At 42.8% G+C, this 24,929-nt stretch overlaps 1 long non-coding RNA gene across 1 annotated transcript in view; it reads left to right on the forward strand.

The window, feature by feature from the left end:
* Nucleotides 1-24,929, forward strand: part of LOC309811655 — a 69,163-nt gene that overhangs the window by 21,368 nt on the left and 22,866 nt on the right. The window contains exon 2 of the long non-coding RNA XR_014295224.1: nucleotides 6,317-6,413. This is a non-coding gene — a long non-coding RNA (uncharacterized lncRNA). The remainder of the gene's footprint in view (nucleotides 1-6,316; nucleotides 6,414-24,929) is intronic.

Raw genomic sequence — 24,929 nt, forward strand, 5'->3', positions numbered from 1 at the left:
GGATCAGCACCTGTGGAGGAAGTGAAAGAAGCGGATGGGGAAAAGAGAGAAGTTGGGCTGTGGTGCAGCAGCAACAGGGCCTTAGATGACCCCATAGAGAGTTCTGAAGCTGGGGTGGGTTTTTGGAGTTGGCCCAAGTTGGGGTGAGGAGGCTGAGGTTTTATATCCCTGTACCAACCAGATGTTGGATGCAGGCTGCCCCTGGATGGAGTCATGACCTTGTGGAAGATGGCTATTTTCAGCCAAGGCCAATTACTGTAGAAGCCTGAGAGCTGAGAGCTGTTGGTGGGAAACACTCCCAGCATTAGAGTGAATATGCCTATTAGTCCTGAAGGGGGATCTGGGCAGTGCAGCACTTTGTACCAACTGCAAATCCATATTTGTGTTCAAATGTGAGCTCCACCATTTGCTAAGTGTTCCAATTATCTATTGCTATGTGACAAACAACCCCAAACTTAATGGCTTCAAAAGCAACAATCATTTGTTTATAGCACAAATCTGCAATGTGAGTAAGGTTCAGTGGGGACAGCTCATTTCTGTTCTATATGGCGTTGGCTGGGATGGCTCATCTAAGGTTGGAAGATCCACTTCCAAGATGGCTCACTTACGTGACTGACAATTTCAGCAATGACCTCTCCACCAGTGAGCTTGGACTTCCTTACAGCATGGTGCCTGGATTCCAAGGATAAGCATTTCAAGATAACTAGGCAGAAGCTGTATCACCTTTATGACCTAGCCTCAGAAGTCACAGGTCATCACATTTTGATAGAGCATGTCAGTGCTACATTGTAAAAAGAAAAAGCATGTGAGATTGGAGCTATTCTTATGGCTATTTTTAGAAAATACAATCTTCCATAATCTACGCTTTGGGCACAATGATTCATATTCATCCTTTAAGCAAAATATACTCTTACTCCTTTCCGAGAATCCTAGTTTTATCCCATTATGGCATTTGGGTATAGCCATTTGAGTACCATTCTATGGTACTCAAGAAGATCTATGACCAAAGCAAGTTATTTGCTCTCCTCATACCCAATATATAATTTGGGACAGGCATTGAATAACCTCATAGACATTTCTATTCAAAGAGAGAGAAAAACAAAAGTGTTTGGGGCCATAATAATTCTGGAATCCGGCCAGACACATATTCTTAGTGCCTTGATTATGGTTCACACTCCCTGGAATGGTTTTCCACAGCACTTGGTTCTACCATCTGACTCTTGGTTCTATCTTCCAAATTATCCTTTATCTTCCATAAACTGTAGCCCGTGTTTGTAGCTGAGTAATTTTCTTAGTTCATATCCCAGTCCAAAGGTCTCTTTTAAGTTTGTATAGTTGCTGTCCCTTTTAGCCCAAATCAGCAGTGCTTCCGCCAGAAAAAAAAGATCATAAATACATTGTGGGTTTTCCATGAATCATATTGATGTTTACCCATTAGACAAAAAGTTATACCTACAGACCTATTTTAGACAGGCTCTTAATCTTTGGCCCCCTGTAAGTCTTCTGAAGTACATTGCCCTTAAGATTCTTGGAAGCCCTATCATTTAATGGGAGGATCTGTGATATACGCCGCTCATATCCTTGGTAGTTCTTTTATCTGAAAGTGTCTCTGAGGTACCACCTTAAATATTTCTGAAGACAAAGGGGTTTATAGTCACACTCTTTATTCAGCTGTCTTTGCCTTGAAACCATTTATAGATTTAAAAATCTTGGAAAGGCCAGGAGTGAGAAATGGTTTTATTTTTCAAACTCTGCCAACCCTGGCTCACTTATATGCAACAGTTTATTCTTTGGCTTGTCTCTCTCCTCCCACATTTTATCATAGGTAGTGAGAAGAAGCAAGGGGACTCTTCCAATATTCTTTCTGGAAATCTCCTTAGCTGAATCATCAGATTCACTAGGTACATTTCCTATGGGCCATGCTAACCCAGGTGACTGACTTGTCAGATTTTCTGCCACTACATAACATGGAAACTCTTTCCTCCAGCTTCAGTACATTTTATTCACTTTTCTTTCTGATGCCTCCTGAGACGCTTTAGGCTTTCACTAACACTCCCTTCAAGACCCTCTAGGTTTCTGCCCACTGTCCAATCCTAAAATCAGTGCCATATATACATAGGGCACTGACTTTATATATACGTATATATATATATGTACATATATATATGTGTGTGTGTATGTATATATATGTATATATATATATATATATATATATATATATATACACATGCACACATTTTTTTTCCATTCTCAGTACCAAACTTTCTTGATCTATTGATCCATAACATACCATCACAAACTTATGTCTTAAAGTAAAACCAATCATTTATTTGATTCATGAATCTTCAGCCTGGTCAGTGCTCAGCAGGAACGTTTCATCTCTACTCTTCCCAGTTGGGGTGGCTCATCTAGTATTGATGATTCACTTCCAGGATGGCTTATTCACACAACTTGCAATTCAGTGCTGACTGCCAGTTTCTCTCCACGTGGGCCTCTCCACAGGGTGACTTGTACTTCCTCACAGCATAGTGTCTAGGTTACAAGGACAAGTGTCCCAAGAGAAGCAGGTGAAAGCTGTATCATTTTATTAATTTTTTTTTCTCAAAAATCACATAGTGTCACTGTGCCATAGTCAAACTTTTGCCCAGGGTTAAAGTTAGGAGACGTGGGCCCCACCTCTTGATGAGAAGAGTGTCAAAGTCTCATTGTACAAAGGGCGAGTATAATGGGAGACACTGTTATGGCCAATTTGAAAAACATAACCTACCTAAGGTGTATTCTGTAACTGCTCTGTGCCTTAGTATTTTCTAAAAGTGTAGTACCTGGAGAAGACACAATACTACAGTTCCGACTAGCACAGAGTGCAAGGAACTTACCTGCTCCTTTTATCTCTTACGTCAGGATGCTGCAAACTACAGCCCAAGGTCGATCTGGCCCACCGCCTGTTTTTGTTGATAAAGTTTTATTGGGCCACAGCCACACTCATCCATTTAGGTATTAACTATGGCTGTTTTCACATTATAAAGGGAGAGTCTAATGCAACAGAGACCATATGGCCTGTAAAGACTAATATATTCACTCTTTGGTCCATTAGAGAAAAAGTTTGCCAATGCCTGCTTTACATCGTACTCAATCATAGAGAGTTGGAACTGAGAGGCACCTTAGAGATGATCTTGGGCGTACTCCATTCTATGGATGAGGATGCTGAGGCTCACAGAGGATTAAGTGACTAATTAGAAGTAATGACCATCTTTTACTATTCACTGTATAACATGTTCCGTGCTTCTAAACATGTTACATTCTCTCCTCTCATCTGACAGGAAGGGTCTATTTTCATTCCCAATTTATGCCCAAGGACAGTGAGAACTCAGGTTAAGGAATCTGTATGATTACACACAGGCAGAGCTGGAATCCCAGTGCAGGTCCTCCTGGCTTCAGACCTGTGCTCTTAACCATGACAGCAACATTTCCCAAAGTTCAGGCTGCATTCCACTTGCCTCAGAACCACACAGTCTGGGACCCATTGCACCACACATATTCTATACTCAAGGTTCTTGACCCTGGCTATACATTAGAATTACCTGAGGAAGTAGTTAAATGTATAGGTACCTGCTAAAAATAAAACACTTGTCTTAGTCTGGTCAGGAAAAGAGAAAACTTGGGGGAGACCTTGGCAGCTTCCATGGGGCTAGGGACAGCTTCTAGCCCAAAACTATGATGTTGAGCCTTTACCTTCACCTTTCTTCTGTCTTCAGTATTAGCACATTTGCAGAGGGTCCAAAAATGGAAAAGAAGTGCTCATTTAAACTTCAGTACTTTGAAGTATTACAACAAACATATCTCCATTTTTACATATGGAAGTTGGGTTTTATTTACAAGAGATGTGATTTCTACATATATCACAGAGGTTTGGTGAGTTGCGCAATTGGCAGGGCAGGAATTTAATCCTTGGTCTTCAGGCAAGAGAGAAGCTTTCTAATGAAGGTTCTCATGTTCATAAATAATTTAAAGCACTGTTACAGCCTAGCAAGTGGCTTTTGAAAAATTATAGATTCTTTGGGTGTGGGAAGAGATGTTTTCTTTCCCATTTTGCTCATTTACCCTGTTACAAAACTTGACAATGTTTTACAAAATTCGACAGTCTCTTGGATTTGTAAAAATGTATCTTGTAACCTGAAGTCAGATGAGGTCTCCAACTCCCATAATTGCACATGTTGCCCTAAGGTGATTAACTACCCTGGTTTGCCCAAGACTGAGGGGTTCCTGGAAAAATGGACCATCACTGCTAAAACTGAGAAAGCCTCAAGCAAACTAGGATGAGTTGGGACAAGTCAGCCTACTGGTTGCCCCAACTTGGGTACAGAACTCAGCTGTTTCACGGACCTCACAGAAAACCATCTACTCACCATTTCATGACCAACATTTCTCGTCTCTTTCCTCTTTCCCCATCCTTCCCTTTCTAAGGAACAAATACAATTCTCTCTTTTTGTGCAGAGGGGTTCTGCCTCCCTTCCTGAAGCCTTGGCACCAACAATTTCATGGCCCCAAAGCCTCAGATTCTAGTCCAAGTAAGCTTTTCATAACATTCCTTGAAACAAACACTGTGTGAGTGGAACTCTGGCGAGCACAGTTTTCATCTTGTCTTGTTACTGTCTTTCATAACCCACCTTATTCCAAATGGATACTTTTGTGGAGGGTCTTTCTAATCTGTGATAATCTTTCCCCATTCATCATATGAACCCCAATCTACTTGCTACACAGGGCCGTATATAAGGACATGACTAGCTCTGCAGCCTAAGCAAGTCACTGGGCTCCTCTGAGCTTGGATGCCTCATCTAGGAAATGAAGTAAAACAAATTGATTTCTAAGATTGCTTTCTGCCCTGATATTCCATTGTACTGAGTTGAATGCAACTGGTCAAGGCAAGTTTTTTCGTGTAGCCTGGAAAACTCAGTACAACATCCTTTACGCATGTACTAATACAGAACATGGAAACCGCACCAAGGCTGGTTCTTAAATTTTTCATAACCACGATGTAACAATGGCCATTTGTGTCTCCATCATTCTCAGAAGTCCCTGCCCTCTGCTCTGTTCCCCTGTGGTAAAGTGCTATTTAAAGAGTTTTTGTTTGAATTAACTGCTTAGAAACAAAAAGATGCATCCCTCCCACACCCCTCTAATTTTGAAAGTATTGTAAGTACCTTACATAGATTGCAGGAAATTTGGAAAATATAGAAAAGCACAGAGAATGACAAAAATCACCAATAATCCTTCCATATAGACGTAACCACTGTTAAACTTCTGGTGTATTTGGTAAAAAAAAGATAAACGCTGTACTGAGTTGTTTTATAATCAGCTTTATTCACTTAGCAATGGATTACACTTTCTCACTTTATCATGAGATTTCTGATGTCCCAGTTGCATTCTTAGTCATACTTGATTTCATTAAAACTATGATTGGATATTGAGGGTCCCCCCTCAAGTTTTTATCAACAAACATCTAATGAATTACTTTCTCACCAGATATTCTTAATGATGAATTTCTAATATACAAGTTATATACATTTCTGGGTTTTTCATGGGACTGTCAAATTGTCTTCCAAAAGGTTTTCTCAATTTACACTTCCCCAGGCAGGATATGAGAGGGACTCCTTGCAGCTTTGCCAACACTTAGTGATGATCGGTGATAACACTGGCCAAGGGCTTTGGGCAGTGGCGAAGTCCAGCGTGACAGCAGAACTCTGACATAGCTCTTTGATATTGGTGTGTTTACACAGCATCCGAAAATAGAGCAAGAAAGCAAACAGAGACATTGATCATTTGGGGTCAGAGTCATCCACCGAGTATTGAAGCATCTAAACATACATCAGGAATTCTTAACCTGGTGTCTATGAACCTTACCCCAGACTTTTATCCCACTTAATATGTGTCTGCTCCAACCTGAACAAACCAATTTAAACCAGAGGCCATAGCTGCTCCGAGGAAACTTGACAATAAACAAAGCATTTATGAGAAAAGCAGGACTGAAGGGAACTTGCCCATAGTGAATGCACTTGCCCTGTGGATCAAATTATTTCATCCTGAAAGTATGGTGTGGGTGTTTTTTTAGACCCATTTTATCAATGAGAAAACTAAGTGTACAATAGGAGTAGAATGCATTTGTGCTGAGGGAGTGAGCAAATGACCATTATTTCCTTCTCATCTTTGGTTTCAAGTGTCCTAAGCAATAGCAAAGGGACAGGGAAGGCTTTCTCTTCCGTACAGTTTGGTCCCAGACTTCACCCTTTCATTATGGTCCATATTTTCTTCACTCCAGATTACTTCAAGACAGCTGACAATAGCTTTGTGTGTCATGTCTGGATGGAAGAAGCAAGCCAGGAGGTGTGTGGCTGAGTGACATAAACCTATTTTTGGTAGGTAGCAAAATGGCAATTTCATGTGGTTCAACTTAATAGTTCAGATCTAAAATGCTGACATTTCTTTCCATTTGGAGTGTTTATGTGAACAACAGACCCACCTTCCCTTCCTTTTCAAGGTCTTGGGGATACCCTGCCCTGCTTCCATGGAGGAGGGGCAGACCCATTCTGCTTTTGCTCTTGTTGTAGCAACCTTTAACACAACCCGTCATCTGAGTGTTGGCTGCTTTGGACAAGGTTCATGGGGAGAGGGATGGGAAAGGCTTTGATGGGAGACACTGTGATAGATCCAGAAGTGATCCTGCTCACCAGCTCAGCAGCAGCAGCACGGCCGCAGCATAGGGCCTGGGATGAGGACCAGGACCCTAACTCCTAAGGTGGCAGGAGAGTGGGTGAGAATAAGGCAGACCGGGCTTCCCTGGTAGCGCAGTGGTTGAGAGTCCGCCTGCCGATGCAGGGGACACGGGTTCGTGCCCCGGTCCGGGAGGATCCCACATGCCGCGGAGTGGCTGGGCCCGTGAGCCATGGCCGCTGAGCCTGCGCGTCTGGAGCCTGTGCTCTGCAACGGGAGAGGCCATAACAGTGAGAGGCCCGTGTACCGCAAAAAAAAAAAAAAAAAAAAAAGAATAAGGCAGGCTGAGAAGCAAGGAGAACAAGGCAGAGTCTATGTATGACCTGAGAAATAATATGAATATTTAGGTCCAAGAATAAACCACAACCTTGGGAGTTAGACCTCGGGCCCAAGGCGGAGGCAGGCCTAACATTACAGGAATTTGATGTGAGATCTAAGTGAATCAGGGCTCTTTCAACCTTTCCTAGAGTCTGGGGCCAAGTTGAGCTATAGCGTGTCAAAAGGCTTAGCTGTGATGACCAGGGTAGCAGAGCAGGCAAGGCATATCAAGGATTCAGGCGTTCTGCATTCACAAGCTTTTAATGGTTTACCTTAATTCATTCACCCAATAAATAGTTATTGAGCTCACTTTCTGTTCCAAGCACTGTGCTAGTTGTTGAATACGATAAGTAAAGTATTTGTCTTCGTGGAGCTTCTACTCTAATGGAGAACAGGGATAATAAATGAGGGAACAAGTAAACAAAAAAGATAATTACAGATGGTGACAGTGATGTGAAGCAAATACCCAGGTTGATGGAATGGACTGTAACCAGAGGAGGCCCATTTTTAAATAGGGTTGTCCCAGGGCAGTTGATCAGAGAGCTGAAGGGTGAAGATATGCCACCCTTAGGAAGAGCTGTGAAGGAGCAGGCCAGGCAGAAGAAGAAGCAGGTGCAAGGGCCTTGGGTGGGACTGGGCTGCAGGTTCTGGGGTCAGTGGGATGAAAGGAGGCCAGCGTGGAAGGAGGGAAGCTAAGAGATGAGGCTGGAAAGACGGCCATGAGGTGGGATGGGCAGGAACTTGAGGGTCCCTGCTAGGAGTTTGGGCTGTATTTTAAGCACAATGGAAGAACATTGGAGGGTTTTTGGTGGTGGAATGGCATGATCAGAATTTCACTTGAAAAATTTTACTCTGGCTGCTGTCTGGAAATTATAGAGAGGCAACAGAGCATCCAGGTAAGAGACTTCAAAGCTTTTTGGGGAAATCAAAGCCATTCCTCAGCTCCTTGTGAGATATCCCAGAAGAGGCACTTGGCAAAATATCACTGCTCTTTACAAATATCTAAGATTCATATTGGGATGGAATCATGCACAGAATCTAAAAAGAACTATTTGGGCATTCTTTTATGAAGATGTATATATGGAAAGGAGATGGAGAAACATATGTGTGGAAAAGTGCCCAAAAAGTACATGCATCTTTTGATTAGACTAATTAAGCATTCATTTCATTCACTCATTCTTTCTTTCCTATAACAAATATTTATCAGCTGCCTGTTCTGTGCCAGGAACTATGCTCTGTCCAGGGAGTTCAGTGGAGAAAAAATAGAGGAGATCCCTGCCCTCCTGAGGCTTGTGGTCTGCTCTAGGTAACTTTCATAACTACCAAGTTCTTGAAAAACTGAGGCATGTGGAAACATGGGGACGAGGGACGAAATTTTACATGCAAAGAGACTTGGATTCTCCCAGGAGTGGGAGCTTGATAAATATTTGTTGACAAACAAATGATGTTGAACAAATCATTAAACTTCCTTGGTCCTGTTTCTTCCTTTGAACAGATGAGAAAAGCTGGATAGGGGTCATAAACTCAGAGTGGCTTCATTCAGTGTTGAAATCCTATCACACCGCAGTTGGATGGAAGGGTCGGGTGACATCAGCTGAGCGACCTTAACATCACCAATAGAAGAGCAGTCAGACATTACTGGCCTCATGAATGGCACAATGGGATGTGTGTTACACTCCCCATGAAGCCATCTTGCTAAAAAACTGGACACTGGTCTGGTTAAACTTCTCCATCTACTTACCCATTTTCATAATGGAATGGAGGAGCATGTTACATACTCCCCAGGGAACAAGTATACAACCAGTCAAATTGAATGTGGGCAGCTCTACAGGACAAATGACCTGGTTTCTTTAGCTAACAAATGAATGGCACAAAAAAAGTGCTAGGTCTTTTAGCTGCCCAGTAAAAACACAACTTTTCCCAGCCTCCCTTGCTAAGTTCAGGACGATGAAATGTAAAAGGCAAAAAAAGTGCTAGGTTTTGGGTGAAACGGCACTGTTAGATGAAAGGAAACTTACCATATTAATATCATATTAATTTTGTTAAGGATGAAAATAGTATCGGATTTTGCTACAGGAAAAAGTACTCAGGCATTCCATGCTGCAACATGGATGAACTTTGAAGACATTCTGCTAAGTGAAAGAAGTCAGACACATAAAAGGACAAATATTGTATGACTCTGCTTATTCTAGGTACCTAGTATAGTCAAATTCCTGGAGACAGAAAGTAGAATGGAGGTTGCCACAAGCTGGGGGAAGAGCAGTTGAGGAGTTATTGTTTAATGGGTACAGAGTTTCAACTGAGGACGATGAAAAAAGTTCTAGAATGGATGGTGGTGATGGTTGCAAAACAATGCGAATGTACTTAATGCCACTGAACTATACACTTAAGAAAGGTTAAAATAGACAGTGTTAAGTTATTTTTGTTTTACTACAACAAAATAAGTTCTCGGGTGTTAGGGACAAATGCGGGAATAGTTACAGGTGAATAACATGATGACTGGGATTTGCTTTGAAACAATCTAGTCAAACAAAACAAAGAGAAACCCTGGAAGACAGAGAGGAAACAGGACTGAGAAAATGCATGTAATTGTTGAAGTTGAGTGATGGGTAATGGGGGCTCATTATACTGTTCCTTTCCTTTTATGAACCGTAAATACTTAATACAAAGTTTAAAATATATCTATCATGTTTGGGGATGTTGAGTTTAATTTTCTGAGATGCTCTGAGCATTATACACATTTTAGAGAACTCAAAAAAACAAACACAAAAACAAAACAAATCCTCTGCAGCCCCCTGGTATCCTGAGCTGTCACGGTGTGAAATTGAGCAGGAAACAGGCCCAAGCTTGAGGAGGCAGTGATGGAGGCTGCTTTCTAGTGAGCAATCCCCTCGTGTTGTGCAGGATACTCCTGCTGCCCTGGGCAGACTGCTGGGAAGAGCAAACACAATTGGATGTAACAGTGTTGCTTACTGCTGCTTCAACCTTAGTGTCCTTAGGGAGCTTTTAAAAATACTAATGCTCAGCCTCCATCCCAAACCAACTGAGCTAGACTCTCCAAGGGTGGGCCCCAGGGAGCAGTCTTTTTAAAAAGGCTCCCTAGGTGATTCTAGCGAGCAGTCAAGATGAAGAACCACTGGTCTGTGAACCACCTGGTACCTAGCTGGTGCTCCCAAAATGCTGATGGAAAATGAATCTGGAACTAGTTACCTAGTATGCTGTGTTTCCGTCATTTGAAAAAGCCTTTTATGGAAAAGAATTTACATGCAACCTTTTCTCCCTCCCACCCAGGAGATCCAACTTCCAGAGGCTATAAACTTATTTCTTGAGCGTCTGTTAGAGTAGGTACACTTATACCCAAGAGAGTATTGTGGTGGCTGTTCGCAGGAGCCCGGAAAGATAAGAAGAGTTTCAAAAATGTTTTTGGGGCATCACAAAAACCCCATTGTAACACAATGCTCCTTGGAATAACATTAAAGAAAAGTGAATTCTGCCCATTTATCAAAGGGAAAATGAAAGCCCTTTGGACACAAATTTTATTTTGAAGCTGAAGCCTTTAATCAAATTGACATTAAAGATAGGGTCCTTCTATGAAACAAGGAATGATAAGCAGTCATTTGCGATCTCAGTACATGGCTGCTGGTGTTTAACTCTGTGTTTCACCTCCGATGGATTGAGAATGGACAGATTTTCACTAGAGAGTTTCCTGTAAGAGACAAATGGGGTCCTTCCACTGATTGGGTTAACTGCCTGTGGAGTATAAACAACTCCTTTCTTCCCTCACCTCTGCACCTTGGAATTTGGAGAGAATATTCACAGGGCAATCAGTTCAAACAGATACCAAAAAATCTTGGCTGTAAACTTTCATTGCAGGTAATTCTTCTATGAAGTGATGGAATAAGTGATCTTAAGCCTTAAGTGTGTGTATGTGTTGGGGGTGGGGTCATCTTTTTCTTTTGTCAAAGCCCACCAGAGTAAGTAGTAGAGGAGAAGGGATGCTAGATTCAGCAAATAAAAATGCACAATGCCCACTTAAATTTGAATTTGGATAAATATTTGAGAATATTGCTTGGAATATACTTAAGCTTAAAAATTTTTTTAATTTGAAATGCAAATTAAACTAGGCATCCTGTATTTTATCCTACACCTTTTCAGAGACGAAAAGAGAGGTCTTCTGAGATATGGAGTCTAAATATCTTATTCAAGGATGCCCAGGATGTTTAGGAGGTGCAGGTAGTCAGGGAATGTCCAAGAATATGGGCCAGGAAGGTGATATTGTCAATCAGTATAAGGAAGTCAGTGTATCAGTTAGCAATTGCTGCATAACAAATCACTCCAAAATTATGTGGCTTAAAATAATCATTTATAATTGCTAATGCTTCTGCAGGTTGGCTCTGATTTATGCTTCTAGGCTGGACTTGGGTGAGCAGCTCCGTCTCTAAATGAAGGTCTGTGGTTAGGTTGGGTTAGCTCAGCTTTGGGCTATTGCAGACGGGAGGCTGTCACAAGTCTTTCACCCTTCTCTGGGGACCAGTAGGATAACTTCTGATTATAACAAAGCCACGAGAGTGTAAAAGGCCTAAGCTTGGAACTAGCACACTATTATTTCTGCCCATGTGCCATTGGCCAATGAAAGTCATAGGGCCAAACTGAAGGTCAAAAGATAGAGAAGTACATTACACCCATGAAGAAACCATGGCAGGGCTGTGAATGCAGGAGGAGTGAAGAATTGAGGCTAACAATTCTGTCTACTACATGCAGGCACAAAGAAACTGAGGTTTAGAAGAAAGAGGCGAAGTCCCTGGCACCTTCAGAGCCAAAAAGGACTCAGACATAAGAGGGGGATGCAGAGGTCAGTTATTGGGGATCTGAGCTACAAAAGTCAGAGGGACCCAGACTCAAGGCCTATTTGATTCTTTTTTTTTTTTTTTTTTTTTTTTTTTGTGGTACACGGGCCTCTCCCGTTGTGTAGCACAGGCTCCGGACATGCAGGCTCAGCGGCCATGGCTCACGGGCCCAGCTGCTCTGCGGCATGTGGGATCCTCCCAGACTGGGGCACGAACCCGTGTCCCCTGCATCGGCAGGTGGACTCTCAACCACTGCGCCACCAGGGAAGCCCATGCTTGTATTTTTTAGACTTTTTCCTGTGATTGATATCTAGTCTCAAATCATTGTGTCAGAAAAATACTTGATACGATTTCAATTTTCTTAAATTTACCAAGGCTTGATTTGTGACCCAAGATGTGATCTATCCTGGAGAATGTTCCATGAGCACTTGAGAAGAAAGTGTACTCTGCTCTCTTTGGATAGAATGACCTTTACATATCAATTAAGTCCATCTTGCTTAATGTATCATTTAAAGCTTGTGTTTCCTTGTTTGTTTTCATTTTGGATGATCTGTCCATTGGTGAAAGTGAGGTGTTAAAGTCCCCCACTATGATTGTGTTACTGTTGATTTCCCCTTTTATGGCTGTTAGCATTCGCCTTATGTATTGAGGTGCTCCTGTGTTGGGTGCATAAATATTTACAATTGTTATATCTTCTTCTTGGATTGATCCCTTGATCATTATGTAGTGTCCTTCTTTGTCTCTTGTAATAGTCTTTATTTTAAAGTCTATTTTGTCTGATATGAGAATTGCTACTCCAGCTTTCTTTTGATTTCCATTTGCATGGAATATCTTTTTCCATCCATTCACTTTCTGTCTGTATGTGTCCCTAGGTCTAAAGTGGGTCTCTTGTAGACAGCATATATACTCGTCTTGTTTTTGTACCCATTCAGCCAGTCTATGTATTTTGGTTGGAGCATTTAATCCATTTACATTTAAGGTAATTATCAATATGCATGTTCCTATTACCACTTTCTTAATTGTTTTGGGTTTGTTTTTGTAGGTCTTTTCCTTCTCTTGTGTTTCTTGCCTACAGAAGTTCCTTTAGCATTTGTGGTGGAGCTGGTTTGGTGGTGCTGAATTCTCTTAGCTTTTGCTTGTCTGTAAATGTTTTAATTTATCTGTCAAATCTGAATGAGATCCTTGCTGGGTAGAGTAATCTCTGTTGTAGGTTTTTCCCTTTCATGACTTTAAATATGTCCAGCTACTCCCTTCTGGCTAGCAGAGTTTCTGCTGAAAGATCAGCTTTTAACCTTATGCGGATTCCCTTGTATATTATTTATTGCTTTTCCATTGCTGCTTTTAATATTTTTTCTTTGTATTTAATTTTTAATAGTTTGATTAATATGTGTCTTGGCATGTTTCTCCTTGGATTTATTCTGTATGGGACTCTGCACTTCCTGGACTTGATTATTTCCTTTCCCATATTAGGGAAGTTTTCAACTATAATCTCTTCAAATATTTTCTCAGTCCATTTCTTTTTCTCTTCTTCTCCTGGGACCCCTATAATTCGAAAGTTGGTGCATTTAATGTTGTCCAAGAGGTCTCTGAGACTGTCCTCAATTCTTTTCATTCTTTTTTCTTTATTCTGCTCTGCAGTAGTTATTTCCACTATTTGATCTTCCAGGTCACATATCTGTTCTTCTGCTTCAGTTATTCTGCTACTGATTCCTTCTAGAGTATTTTTAATTTCATTTATTGTGTTGCACATCATTGTTTGTTTGCTTTTTAGTTCTTCTAGGCCCTTATTAAGTGTTTCTTGTATTTTCTTCATTCTATATCCAAGATTTTGGATCATCTTTACTATCATTACTCTGAATTATTTTTCAGGTAGACTGCCTATTTCCTCTTCATTTGTTTGGTCTGGTGAGTTTTTACCTTGCTCCTTCATCTGCTGTGTGTTTTTCTGTCTTCTCATTTTGCTTAACTTACTGTGTTTCGGGTCTCTGTTTCTCAGGCTGCAGGTTCGTAGTTCCTGTTGTTTTTGGTGTCTTCCTCCAGTTGGTTAGGTTGGTTCAGTGGGTTTTGTAGGCTTCCTGGTGGAGGGGACTTGTGCCTGTGTTTTGGTGGATGAGGCTGGATCTTGTCTTTCTGGTGGGCAGGACCGTGTCCGGTGGTGTGTTTTAGGGTGTTTGTGACCTTATTTTGATTTTAGGCAGCCTCTCTGCTAATGGGTGGGGTTGTGTTCCTGTCTTGCTAGTTGTTTGGCCTAGGGTGTCCAGCACTGGAACTTGCTGGTCGTTGAGTGGAGCTGGATCTTAGCATTGAGATGGAGATCTCTGAGAGAGCTTTACTGTTCGATATTACGTGGAGCCGTGAGGTCTCTGGTGGACCAGTATCCTGAACTCAGCTCTCCCACCTCAAAGGCACAGACCTGCCACCCTGCCGGAGCACCAAGACGCTGTCAGCCCCATGGCTGGGTTCTGCTGCAGCACAGCCTCGGCTCAGAGGTAAGCCTGCCAGCCTGGTCCTAGGTTAGCAATCTAAACACTTTATTTTATTTTATATTTTTGTTTTGTTTTGTTTTGTTTTTTTGCGGTACACGGGCCTCTCACTGTTGTGGCCTCTCCCGCTGCGGAGCACAGGCTCCGGACGTGCAGGCTCAGCGGCCATGGCTCACGGGCCCAGCCGCTCCACGGCATGTGGGATCTTCCCGGACCGGGGAATGAACCCGTGTCCCCTGCATCAGCAGGCGGACTCTCAACCACTGCGCCACCAGGGAAGCCCTAAACACTTTATTTTAATAGCAATCTGACATCACTTCTGATTTCCTTTATTCTGATTTATTCTTTTTTTCACTTTTTATGAAGAACTTCTCATACTCTGTAATTTAACTTATTTACCATGTTTACTGTTTACTCTCTGTCTCCACCTTCACTCTTGCCCCCTCTTCCCTCCCCAGTAGAATGTCAGCTGCATAAGGGCAAAGGTCTTTGTATCATTCACTAAAATAGCTCAGATGCCAATAATAGTGTCAAGCACATAGTGTGTGCTCAACAAATATGTGTGGAATGAATGAATGAATCTAATACAGTTCCTGAGAGGTGCTAAATATCAGGTTAACTTGATAGCAGAAGAAGGATTTGTCAGTGGTGCAAGTCCACACAATCCAACTCTCCAACTCCCCAGTTATGTACCCATGACAGAGACATCAGTGCTTTCTCTTGAATCTGTTCAAGACCAACCAGTCAGGAACTGTCAATCAATGGAAGGTTTCCGGAGATTAGAAACACACAAGATGGAACTTGGGATATCAGCCCAGGTGTGATATAAATGCAGAGTACAATATGCCTTGTCTGGTGGTACTGGGGGTGACTGGGGGTTGAGTATGACTAAGGAAGTAGATGGTACCAAGATGGGGGTGATGGACACTGAAAGAGACATAGAGTTTCTGTGTCTAAAACAAGATTAGATCTTAATATTTTATACCTTGTCTTTGAAGGAGCTGCTTTAGGTAATGAAAGGGTGGATTCTGGGCTCAGGGCATGTAGATAATCATGAGGCAGCTTAATTTGTGTTGCACCAGCTGGTCAAGTCTCTTCCTTATGGACTAGAGCACCTAGTCACTGTCTAGTCACCAAAGTCATGGAATGTTCCAGGTGTGGGCTCGGAGCTTCTCCTCTACTTATCTGAGCCATGGCTGCACGTTTTTCGCAAGTGTGAGCATCATTGATTGGGCCCTAGAGAGATCCACTGCCCAAGTTCCATTTGATTTTCTAAGGAGTAAATATCTGTTACGTATGATCACTTAGGCTGATGCTACTGAGAAGTGCTGTGGAGAGATGGAGAGTGAGCTGGGATTAGCAGTGGGTGGGGTTATGTGCCATTTCCAGCCAGAGCAAGCATTTGGAAGTGAGTGCATTTGGAGGGCCGTGTTGGAAAGGTTACTTCCTAGAGCTTTTCTGAGAGAGCTGCACTTGAATTTCAACAACAACAAAAATATAAACAGCTCAGTGTGAAAGCAGAAAGAGTAGCCCCCCAAATTGGGACTGCCTTCACCAGCGATCTTCAGGAGAGCTTAGATCCTTGGCAGTGTCTTTCTTTACCAGTAACCTCATGTGTTTATTTAACTGTTCAGCTGAAGGTTCACCCTGACATTTCAGCAACGAGGCAGAGTGTGTGGATTTAGGGTGACCACTCAGACAGGAGAAAGAGAAAGATGCCCAACAGGGCTGCAGGGAGACTCTTCAGGAAACTTCTGCTTTTTAGGATTTTTCTTTTTTGATCTTTCTTTTTTTCTTCCTCTCATCACAAGGTGCTTCTCTCCAAGCTCTCATCCCCTCATTCGTGACTGTGCCTGAGATGACTTGACTGTGTTGAAGTTGGCAAGGGGCAGTCCTTGCCCTCAGGGAAGGGGCAAAGAAGCCTGGGGGATGGGGGAGGTGGGAAAGACACAGAAAAAGGCACAGGATGGTTTGTGTCAAGGGAGTGCTGCCCTGAAAGGGGGGGAAGTAGGAAAAGATGATTTAAGGGAAGAACTGCTTCTTTGCATATGCAAAGGGAATTTTTTTTTTTTTTTAGTTCTTTTCTCTTTTTTTAAACATCTTTATTGGAGTATAATTGCTTTACAATGGTGTGTTAGTTTCTGCTGTATAACAAAGTGAATCAGCTATATGTATACATATATTCCCATATCTCCTCCCTCTTGCGGCTCCCTCCCACCCTCCCTATTCCACTCCTCTAGGTGGTCACAAAGCACCAAGCTGATTTCCCTGTGCTATGCAGCTGCTTCCCACTAGCTATCTATTTTACATTTGGTAGTGTATATATGTCCATGCCACTCTCTCACTTCGTCCCAGCTTACCCTTCCCCCACCCCCGTGTCCTAAAGTCCACTCTCCACGTCTGCGTCTTTATTCCTGTTGCAAAGGGAATTTCTGCAGAAAAATTTCCAGAAACTTTTAGCAGTTGTTAGCCTTGCAGAGCTGGACAGACATCTAGAAAGGGACAACCAGGCGAGGGAGGCTTCGGCCTTTCATTTTATTATTCTCCACACTGCCTGGTTATGTTATCTTATGTACCTACTTTTTTTTCTTTTAAACCAAAAATTTTAGAAAAGAATAATTGAATTAAAACAAACTAAACTATAGGGGTTTTGCCCACCCTACCTTGATTTTCTATGATCCAGGAAAAAGGGTTTCAATTACCAGCTGTGTTGACTTGGGCAATTTACTGAGCCTTTCTGTGGCCAATTACTTCATCTGGAAAATAGGGTTAATAATAGTGCCTGCATCACAGAGTGGCTATAACGGGTTTGGTGCTAGAAGGTGTGTAAAGTGCTAAACCCTGAGTATCACAAGCACTCAGTCATCTCGGCTATCGCTGGTATTGTTCAAATTCTATCAGCAATCTAGGCTAGTTCGTCCTAAAGAAAGTACCTAATGGTCATGGCAAGCGACTGCAGCAGCTGGGGCTGTGATGGACAATGATAGTGATGATGATGATGATGTTGATGATGATGATGATGATGATAGTGCTGATGGGGGACAGATGGTTCCTGAATGTCTAGCACATCAGAAGTGGGGGAAGAAGCAGCTGTTTGGAACTGGAGCCATAGGAACAGACAGAAGGCAAGGTTGATGGGGTCACAAACACACCTATCATCTTAGTAAAATAAATTGTCTGCCTTTCATGATGTCCTGAATATATCTGAGATAAGTCTGAGGGGAATAGAATTTGTGGAGAGGCCCAAGTGGAAAACAAGAAAAGAAGTATTCTTTAAAGTGGTGAAAAGGTACTCTTCCCCACCATCTCCTACCAGCACTCCTTAGAATTATTTACCTTTCCTCTAAGTATGTCCAGGGCTAGAAGGATCTTAGTCACATCTAGAATCATAAAGGACGGAAAGGGACCAGAGAGATGAATTTGAAAGTCTCAAGTCTCAAGTAACAGAAAACACAATTCAAACTAACGTAGAACTAGGGCATTTATTTATCTCATGTAATAAGTTTAGCAGTAAGATGTGTTTCAGGTTTGGTCGATCCAGTAGCTCAGTCATAAAGTTCAGGTTCATTCTCTCTCTCTCTGCTCTACCACCATTGGTGTATGAGTTGTGTTCTTGGACTGCTTTCTTCATGTGGTCATAAGGCATTGTCAGTGGCATGTGGGGCACCATGCTTTCTTGTTGCCAACCAACAGCGAGGGAGGGGGTAAGGGAGAAACAGGAAGTGGGAGAAACACTCTCCTCCAGCCCTGGAAAGAAAAGTCCACCTCTGCAGTCAGATTGAGCCAATTCAGGATGTATGTACTCACTCCTGAACCTATAATAGTGGCCAGGAGGACACCGTGTGCTGCAGGAATTTTAAACGAATCATGAGGAAGGGGGCTGAAATGATGAGCTTACACCGGGTTTTTCAACATTGGCTCCATTGACATCTGGGGCTAACTCTTCATTGTGGGCGCTGTCCTGCGTGTTGTAGGATGTTTATCAGCATTCCTCATCTCTACCCACACAGTGTCAAGAGCAAGAGGCAGTGTGGGAGGTGAGGCTGGGAGGAGGGCAGGGACTAGTTGAGGTAGGATCTTGTAGGACATGTTAAGGATTTCAATGTTTACCCTAAAAGCACCAGGAAGCTACAACAGGGCTTTCAGTAGAGGTTAATTCCAGCTGGGATCTGCCGAAAGAAAAGGAGAAGCCTAAGAGGAAAACCAGTGAGACCACTTATTTCAGTAGAACAGGTGATAAATGATGGCGGTTTCAGCTAGGGTGGTGTGGGTAGAAACAGAAAGAAATGGATGTATGTGAGACTTATTTAGGAGCTACACCAAGATAGAACCTGGTGCTGGAGTAGATATGGGGGTGAGGAAAGGATGATACTAGGATGACTCATAGGTTTCTGGTTTGTTCACTTCTATGGACGACATTACCTCTCGGGAGGTGGGGACCACTGGAGATGGATCAGACTGTAGAGGGAAGATCAGGCTCCAATGTGTTGAGTTGGAGGCCTGTGTGAGTTATCCAAGTTGAAATGTCAAGTCGGCAGAAAGAGGTACAAGTATAGTGTTCAGAGGAGAATAGTGGGGTGGAGATAATAATTGGAGTCGTGGATGTAATGAGAACTCACCTTGAGGGTCTCTGACACTTACAGGTGGGATAGAAATCCGTGAGTCAGGGTAGGAGGGATTCCAGGCGAGGGCCCTGTTCCTTAGCCCACTGAGTGGGAGGGCTTGATCAGGAGTGGCATGTGCTGTCGAGAGAACATGGAAGATGAGGACCCAGATATTGTCCTTTGGATTTAGTGATATGGAGGCCATTGGTGGTCCCAGCAAGAACCATTTTGGAAGTGGTTTGTACTGGGGTCAGAAGTCAAGTTGGAGAGTCCTGAAGAGCATACGGAAGAAGACATGGGACAGAGTAGCTCTTCCTGGGCAAATTTGGCTACAGAGGGAGGAGAGGATAGCTGGAGAGGGAAATGAGGACCAGGGAGAGTCTTCCTCTGTGATGAAAGACACTTTACTGTGTTTAACTGGTTTATGGGGGGCAGGGAGCAGAGGTTTGGAAATACAGGAGAGATCGAGGTAGAGGTAGAGAGAGAAAGAAATTAGAAATGGATAGTGTAAGGTTACTGAAAAGGCCGGAGGGAATGAAACCCAGATCCATGAGCCTCAGAAAAGAGAAGGGGCACCTCAGCTATTGTAACCAGAGAGGAGCAGGAGGACGGCCATAGGTGTAGGTGACTTGAGGCATTGTGGAGGAAATTGATAGCCTTCCTGTTTGAACTCTTTTATAGTTACCATCAAGCAGGGAGTTCAGGGTCTGTACAAAGGATGGGGGAGAGTTTCTGTAGTCAAATGTATTGGGGAAATGCTCTGAAGGTTAAGCAATTATCTTCACCAGTGGACTTTTCAGAGCCATTTTCATTGTGAGTGTCCAAGAGGAGAATAAACAGCATTTCCCATTGGACCACAGAACTTTTTATGTGCACGGCACCTCATGTAATGTTCTGGGAAACACTGACCAGAATCAGCACCTTCATTTTATGGTAGAAGAACTTAAAACCCAAAGATGGGTAGGGATTTGTAGAAAATATCTTGTTTGGATTAGCAGCCAAGGAGGACGCTTTTGTGAGAGGCACAGGGGATTCCCCAGGCCTTCACGTTGGTGGGCACAACCCTCTCATTTGTGATGGTACTGTGTGACATGGACCTCCTGCCATACTGGGACAATCTGGTTCTGCTCAGAAATCTGAAATGAGACAGAGAGATAGCCATTAAACCTTGATATGTGACATGAAAGAACACGAGGCAGGACATGAATAGATTGGCTCTGAGTTCAGGCTGCCGGAGTCCATAACTGAACTAGCTGTGTGTCCTTGAGAAAGTTACTTGACTTCTCTGTGTCTCAATTGCTTCATCTGTATAAAGGGAGTAATCATGGCCTCCTTACTATAAAGAATTGTGGTAATGATTAAATAAAATAATACTTATAAAGAACTTAGAACAGTGTCTGATCCAAGTAAGTGAACATTAACTGTTGGCTATTGCTGGGAGCAGAGGGGCACCTATGTTCCTTCCTGTAAAAGGGCAGCAGATGGGCTTCCCTGGTGGCGCAGTCGTTGACAGTCCGCCTGCCGATGCAGGGGACACGGGTTCGTGCCCCGGTTCGGGAGGATCCCACATGCCGCGGAGCAGCTGGGCCCGTGAGCCATGGCCGCTGAGCCTGCGCGTCCGGAGCCTGTGCTCCGCAACGGGAGAGGCCACCACAGTGAGAGGCCCACGTACCGCAAAAAAAAAAAAAAAAAAAAAAAAAAAAGAGCAGCAGAAAAAGCTACTCTGGCAAAGCAAAGAAAGGTGAACAGATGTGTCTAGCAAGGTAGAGAAGAATAATAGAGAAAGAATAGTCTTTCCAGAGGCCTGGATCTGCATTTGGGACCCATGAGACACCAATGTCTCTAGGATAAGTTCCCCTGTTAACTTAAGTTAGCTCTGTGACTTGCAAACTAAGAAGTAGAATGAGTACTGTGGCTGAGACAGGATTTTAACCCGAGTGTCCTGGCTTCCAGTCCTGTACTCTGATTATTCCCATATATAGTTTATTTAGGACCTGGGTATAACTCAGTGAGAAAAATCTTCTCCCAGAGGAAGAAAGCAGATCTTTGCAACCAGCAGCAGATTGTGTCTGGGATTAAATTAAATGTTCCCGGTTTCAAAAGAGGCAGACTTTCGACCTTCCAGCTGCTGTAGCCTGCATCTGATTGAAGAAGCTGAAGGTGTCACAGAGACTCAGGGCATCAGGGGCTTAGAAATCATTTCAGCCCCTCCCTTTAAGATTTTCAACTCAGTGGCTAGTCTATGATGTCATCTAGAAATTGATGAAATGGATAATTTTGGTCTGTTGTGGATTCTGAGTTTGCTATGAATGTCCATAACTCCACACCTTGGCTTGCACACTTCTCCCTGCCAGGAATGTTCTACCTTTCCTTTTTTTGTCTGTGAAGGGTCTACTCTGGTGGATCTCAAACTGCCAGGGGCTGGAGACTCACCTGGGGGAGTTTGTTAAGCTGCCACTTCTCTGGCCCCTCCTGGGATTCTGACTCAGTCAGTCTGGGATGGGACCCAGGAGTCTCCCTGTAGACAAGCACCCTAGATGACTTTGATGTTGAAAATTCAGGCACCACTCTGAAAACACTCCATACTCTTTTATTCAGAGTTTCTGGAAAGAATTCCAGAACTGAGGAAAGTATGGAGTGGGACTTCTAAAAATTTTTTTGAAGTGGGGGCTAGTTTTTTTTTTACCACGGGCTCAGTTTCCTGGTCTGTAAATAGGGTTTAATCATAGAGACACTTCTCTCTTGAGGGTGCCTTGCAGCTCAAATGAGCTCAGTGCAAAAAAGGCAGCTTGTTAGCTGTGACGTCAGTGGCAATAATTATTCATATTAACATACAAATCTCTCTTGTAACCTAACATTTCAGTTTTCAGTGGGAGAGTGCTGGGGCAGGAACATATCTTATTTTCCACCATATCCACTGACCTAGCTCAGAGCCCAGTGTGTAACAGCAGGCTTCATTTTTGTTGATAAGGACCCAATATTTTTAAGCTTTTGAATGCAAATGAGTCATCACCCAAGATGCTGATTGGCTGTCACCAGTTCTCTTTGGTCGGATACTGAATAGTGAAGAGGAAAAAACTGGTTATTAATGCAGAGAAGCTAGGAAAAGGCAGTGAATAGCAGCACAAAAATAGCCTCAATAATTATGTCTCACAAAGCCTGTTGCTACATACTTTGTGAGTCAAAAATGAAGTTTGTGTGACATGAAGTGAATCATGAAATGAAAGGTGAATAAGAGAAGGAATCTTACTTACTCAATGTGTTTTGTCAGGAGTAATAGATTTGTTCGTATCTAACATATAATATGTGTCTAACACATATGTACCTAGCATATACCATATATGTAAAATAAGGCACGTATCTAACATAAAAAAGATACAATTCTTCTTGTAAAAATATCATGGTAGTTCAGTATTAAGTTGGCACGAGCCTCACTTTAATAATAAAAAAAGCTACAAGACACTTAAGTAAGCTTGCACATATCAGTTCCTGCTGTTTGGGAATGTGTGGCTAGCATCTTTCTTTGACTTTAGAATTGGATGGATAGGAATAAGAAGACCATATTTTTCTACCTATCTTCTTCCAAAGCAGTCTCTCAGTATTGCTATATGCTATTCTCATAAGCTGTTTGTCTTATATAGCAAAACGTTCATATTTTCATACTCACATTATCTGTAATTATTTCCAGTGTTTTTATTGGGAAGGGGGGATGGAAGATGAAGGATAAAGAAAGGAAAGTCTTTCTTCATCCCCTTTGTTCTTCCTGCTGACTGAAAGGTGGAGGTGATGGATGGAACTCAAGAAGCCATACTGCACTATTAGTTTCTCACTACATGTTGACAATGATGAAACAAAGAGGAAAAAAAAGTTTGCTATTTTGATGGTTAATTTTATGTGTCAATTTTACTAGGCCATGGAGTGCCCACACATTTGGCTAAACATTATTTCTGGATGTGTCTGTGAGGGTGTTTCCAGATGAGTTTAGCATTTGAATTGATGGACTTAGTGAAGCAGCTTGCCCTCCCAAATATGGGTGGGCATTGTCCAATCGATTGAGAGCCTGAATAGAACAAAAAGGCAGAAGAAAGGAGAATCTAATATCTCTGCCTGACTGATAGAGCTGGAACATCTGTCTTCAGAATCCAGCTGGGACTTCTACCATTGGTTCCCTCGGTTCTCAGGCCTTAGGACTCAATCTGGGACTACATCTTTGGCTTTCCTATATCTTCAGCTTGCAGGTGGCAGATCACGAGACTTCTCAGCCAATTTTCTCTCTCTCTCTGGCTCTTTTTCTCTGGAGCCTGACTCATACATGTTTTGGTAATGAGAATGTTCTACAAGGCAAGACTACTGCCCCAGTGGGTCTGGAAGGCAGAGCATCAAGCCGAAGATGATTATTCTTGAGCCTTTAAGATCTCATGGATTGTGCCCTGCTAAGTTTTAGACTTGCTTGAGACCCATCATCCCTTCCTTCTTTCCCATTTCTCTTGGAATAGGAATGTGTATCCTCCACCTGTCCCACCACTGAATTTTGGAAGTACATAACTTGTCTGGTTTCAGAGGTTCACAGTTGGAGAGGGATTTTGCCCCAGGACGAAATGTGCCTCAAGTCTCACCCATATCTAATTTGAATGATATTTGGATGAGGCTTCGGACATTAGACTTTGGAGTTGGTGCTGGAATAAAGTAAGATTATGGGGGCTTTTAGGATGGAATGAATGCATTTTGCATGTGAGAAAGGCATGAATTTCAGGGGGTCAAGGACTGAATGTTTGAGTCCTCCCCAAATTCACATGTCAAAGCCCTAATCTCCCACTGCTATAATATTTGGAGATGGGGCCTTTGGGAGGTAATTAGGTGGTGAGGGTGGAGCCCCTCATGAATGAGATTAGTGCCCTTGTAAGAAGAGACATGGTCTCTCTCCACCATGGAAGAACTTAGCTGGAAGGCAGGCATCTGTAAACCAGGAACGGGTCCTCTGCAGACAGATCCCAAAAAAGAACCACTTCAAGGGGGCTGAGTCATCAATATCCTGTTCCTTCTTCCAAACACCAACCATGTTAGTCATCTATCCCAGGGCGGGAAATGGCCGGAGGCACCAAGAGAGACTGGAAATGTTAACTAAGGAGGCTCCTCCACATGGAAATATGAGACTTGGAGAAGAGAGGTTCTCCTGTACCTGGGAAATATGAATGCATTAAAGATTGCAAATTCTGCAGGTCATGGGGAGAAGTTCAGGAAGAGGGTGGAGGTGGGAGAGGCATTTACACTAGATAACATAAGACAGCATCTTATGTGTGCAAAATAAGGAGAAAAGGAGTTTTGAGGTGGGAACAGTAACTTTGGCTGAATGGTATTTAAAATCCTAAGCATTATTAAAAGCACCTTTGAGGGAGCATCTGGTCCAATAATCTTTATTTTCCTGATGAGGACCAGAGTGCTTAAGAGAATTTTAAAAAAAATTGCTAACAGGGTGCCATTAAATGAACCAGGACCAGAGCTCCAATCCCTCAAAGGTCTGCAACTTTCCACTGGGACTTTGATACATTGGGAGGAGAAGAGGATCATCACAGGTGAGAGAGAAAGATGTGAACAAAGGCTGAAATATAGGATCACCAAAACCTGTGCCGCAGACAGTAAAGCAGACTGTTGTGGTTAGAGTGGGCGATTCATGTTGCTAAGGAGTGGGATAAGTAGGGCCATGTATATGGGTTTTAAAATGCTAGATTGAAGTGTTGTGAGTTTATCTGTTGGCGAAGATGGAGCCATGTAGGATTTTGGAGCTGGTTATTGTTATGTGATCCTTGATCCGGCACCACACAAAGAATGTGTCACAGGATTGTGGGCCCTTCAAGGGCAGGAGGATGTGGCGGAAGCATCTTCCCAACAATTTGCAGGACAGAGCTTCA

The sequence above is a fragment of the Mesoplodon mirus genome (genome assembly GCF_964341445.2).
Source record: "Mesoplodon mirus genome assembly, chromosome: 11".
Lineage (NCBI taxonomy): Eukaryota > Metazoa > Chordata > Mammalia > Artiodactyla > Ziphiidae > Mesoplodon > Mesoplodon mirus.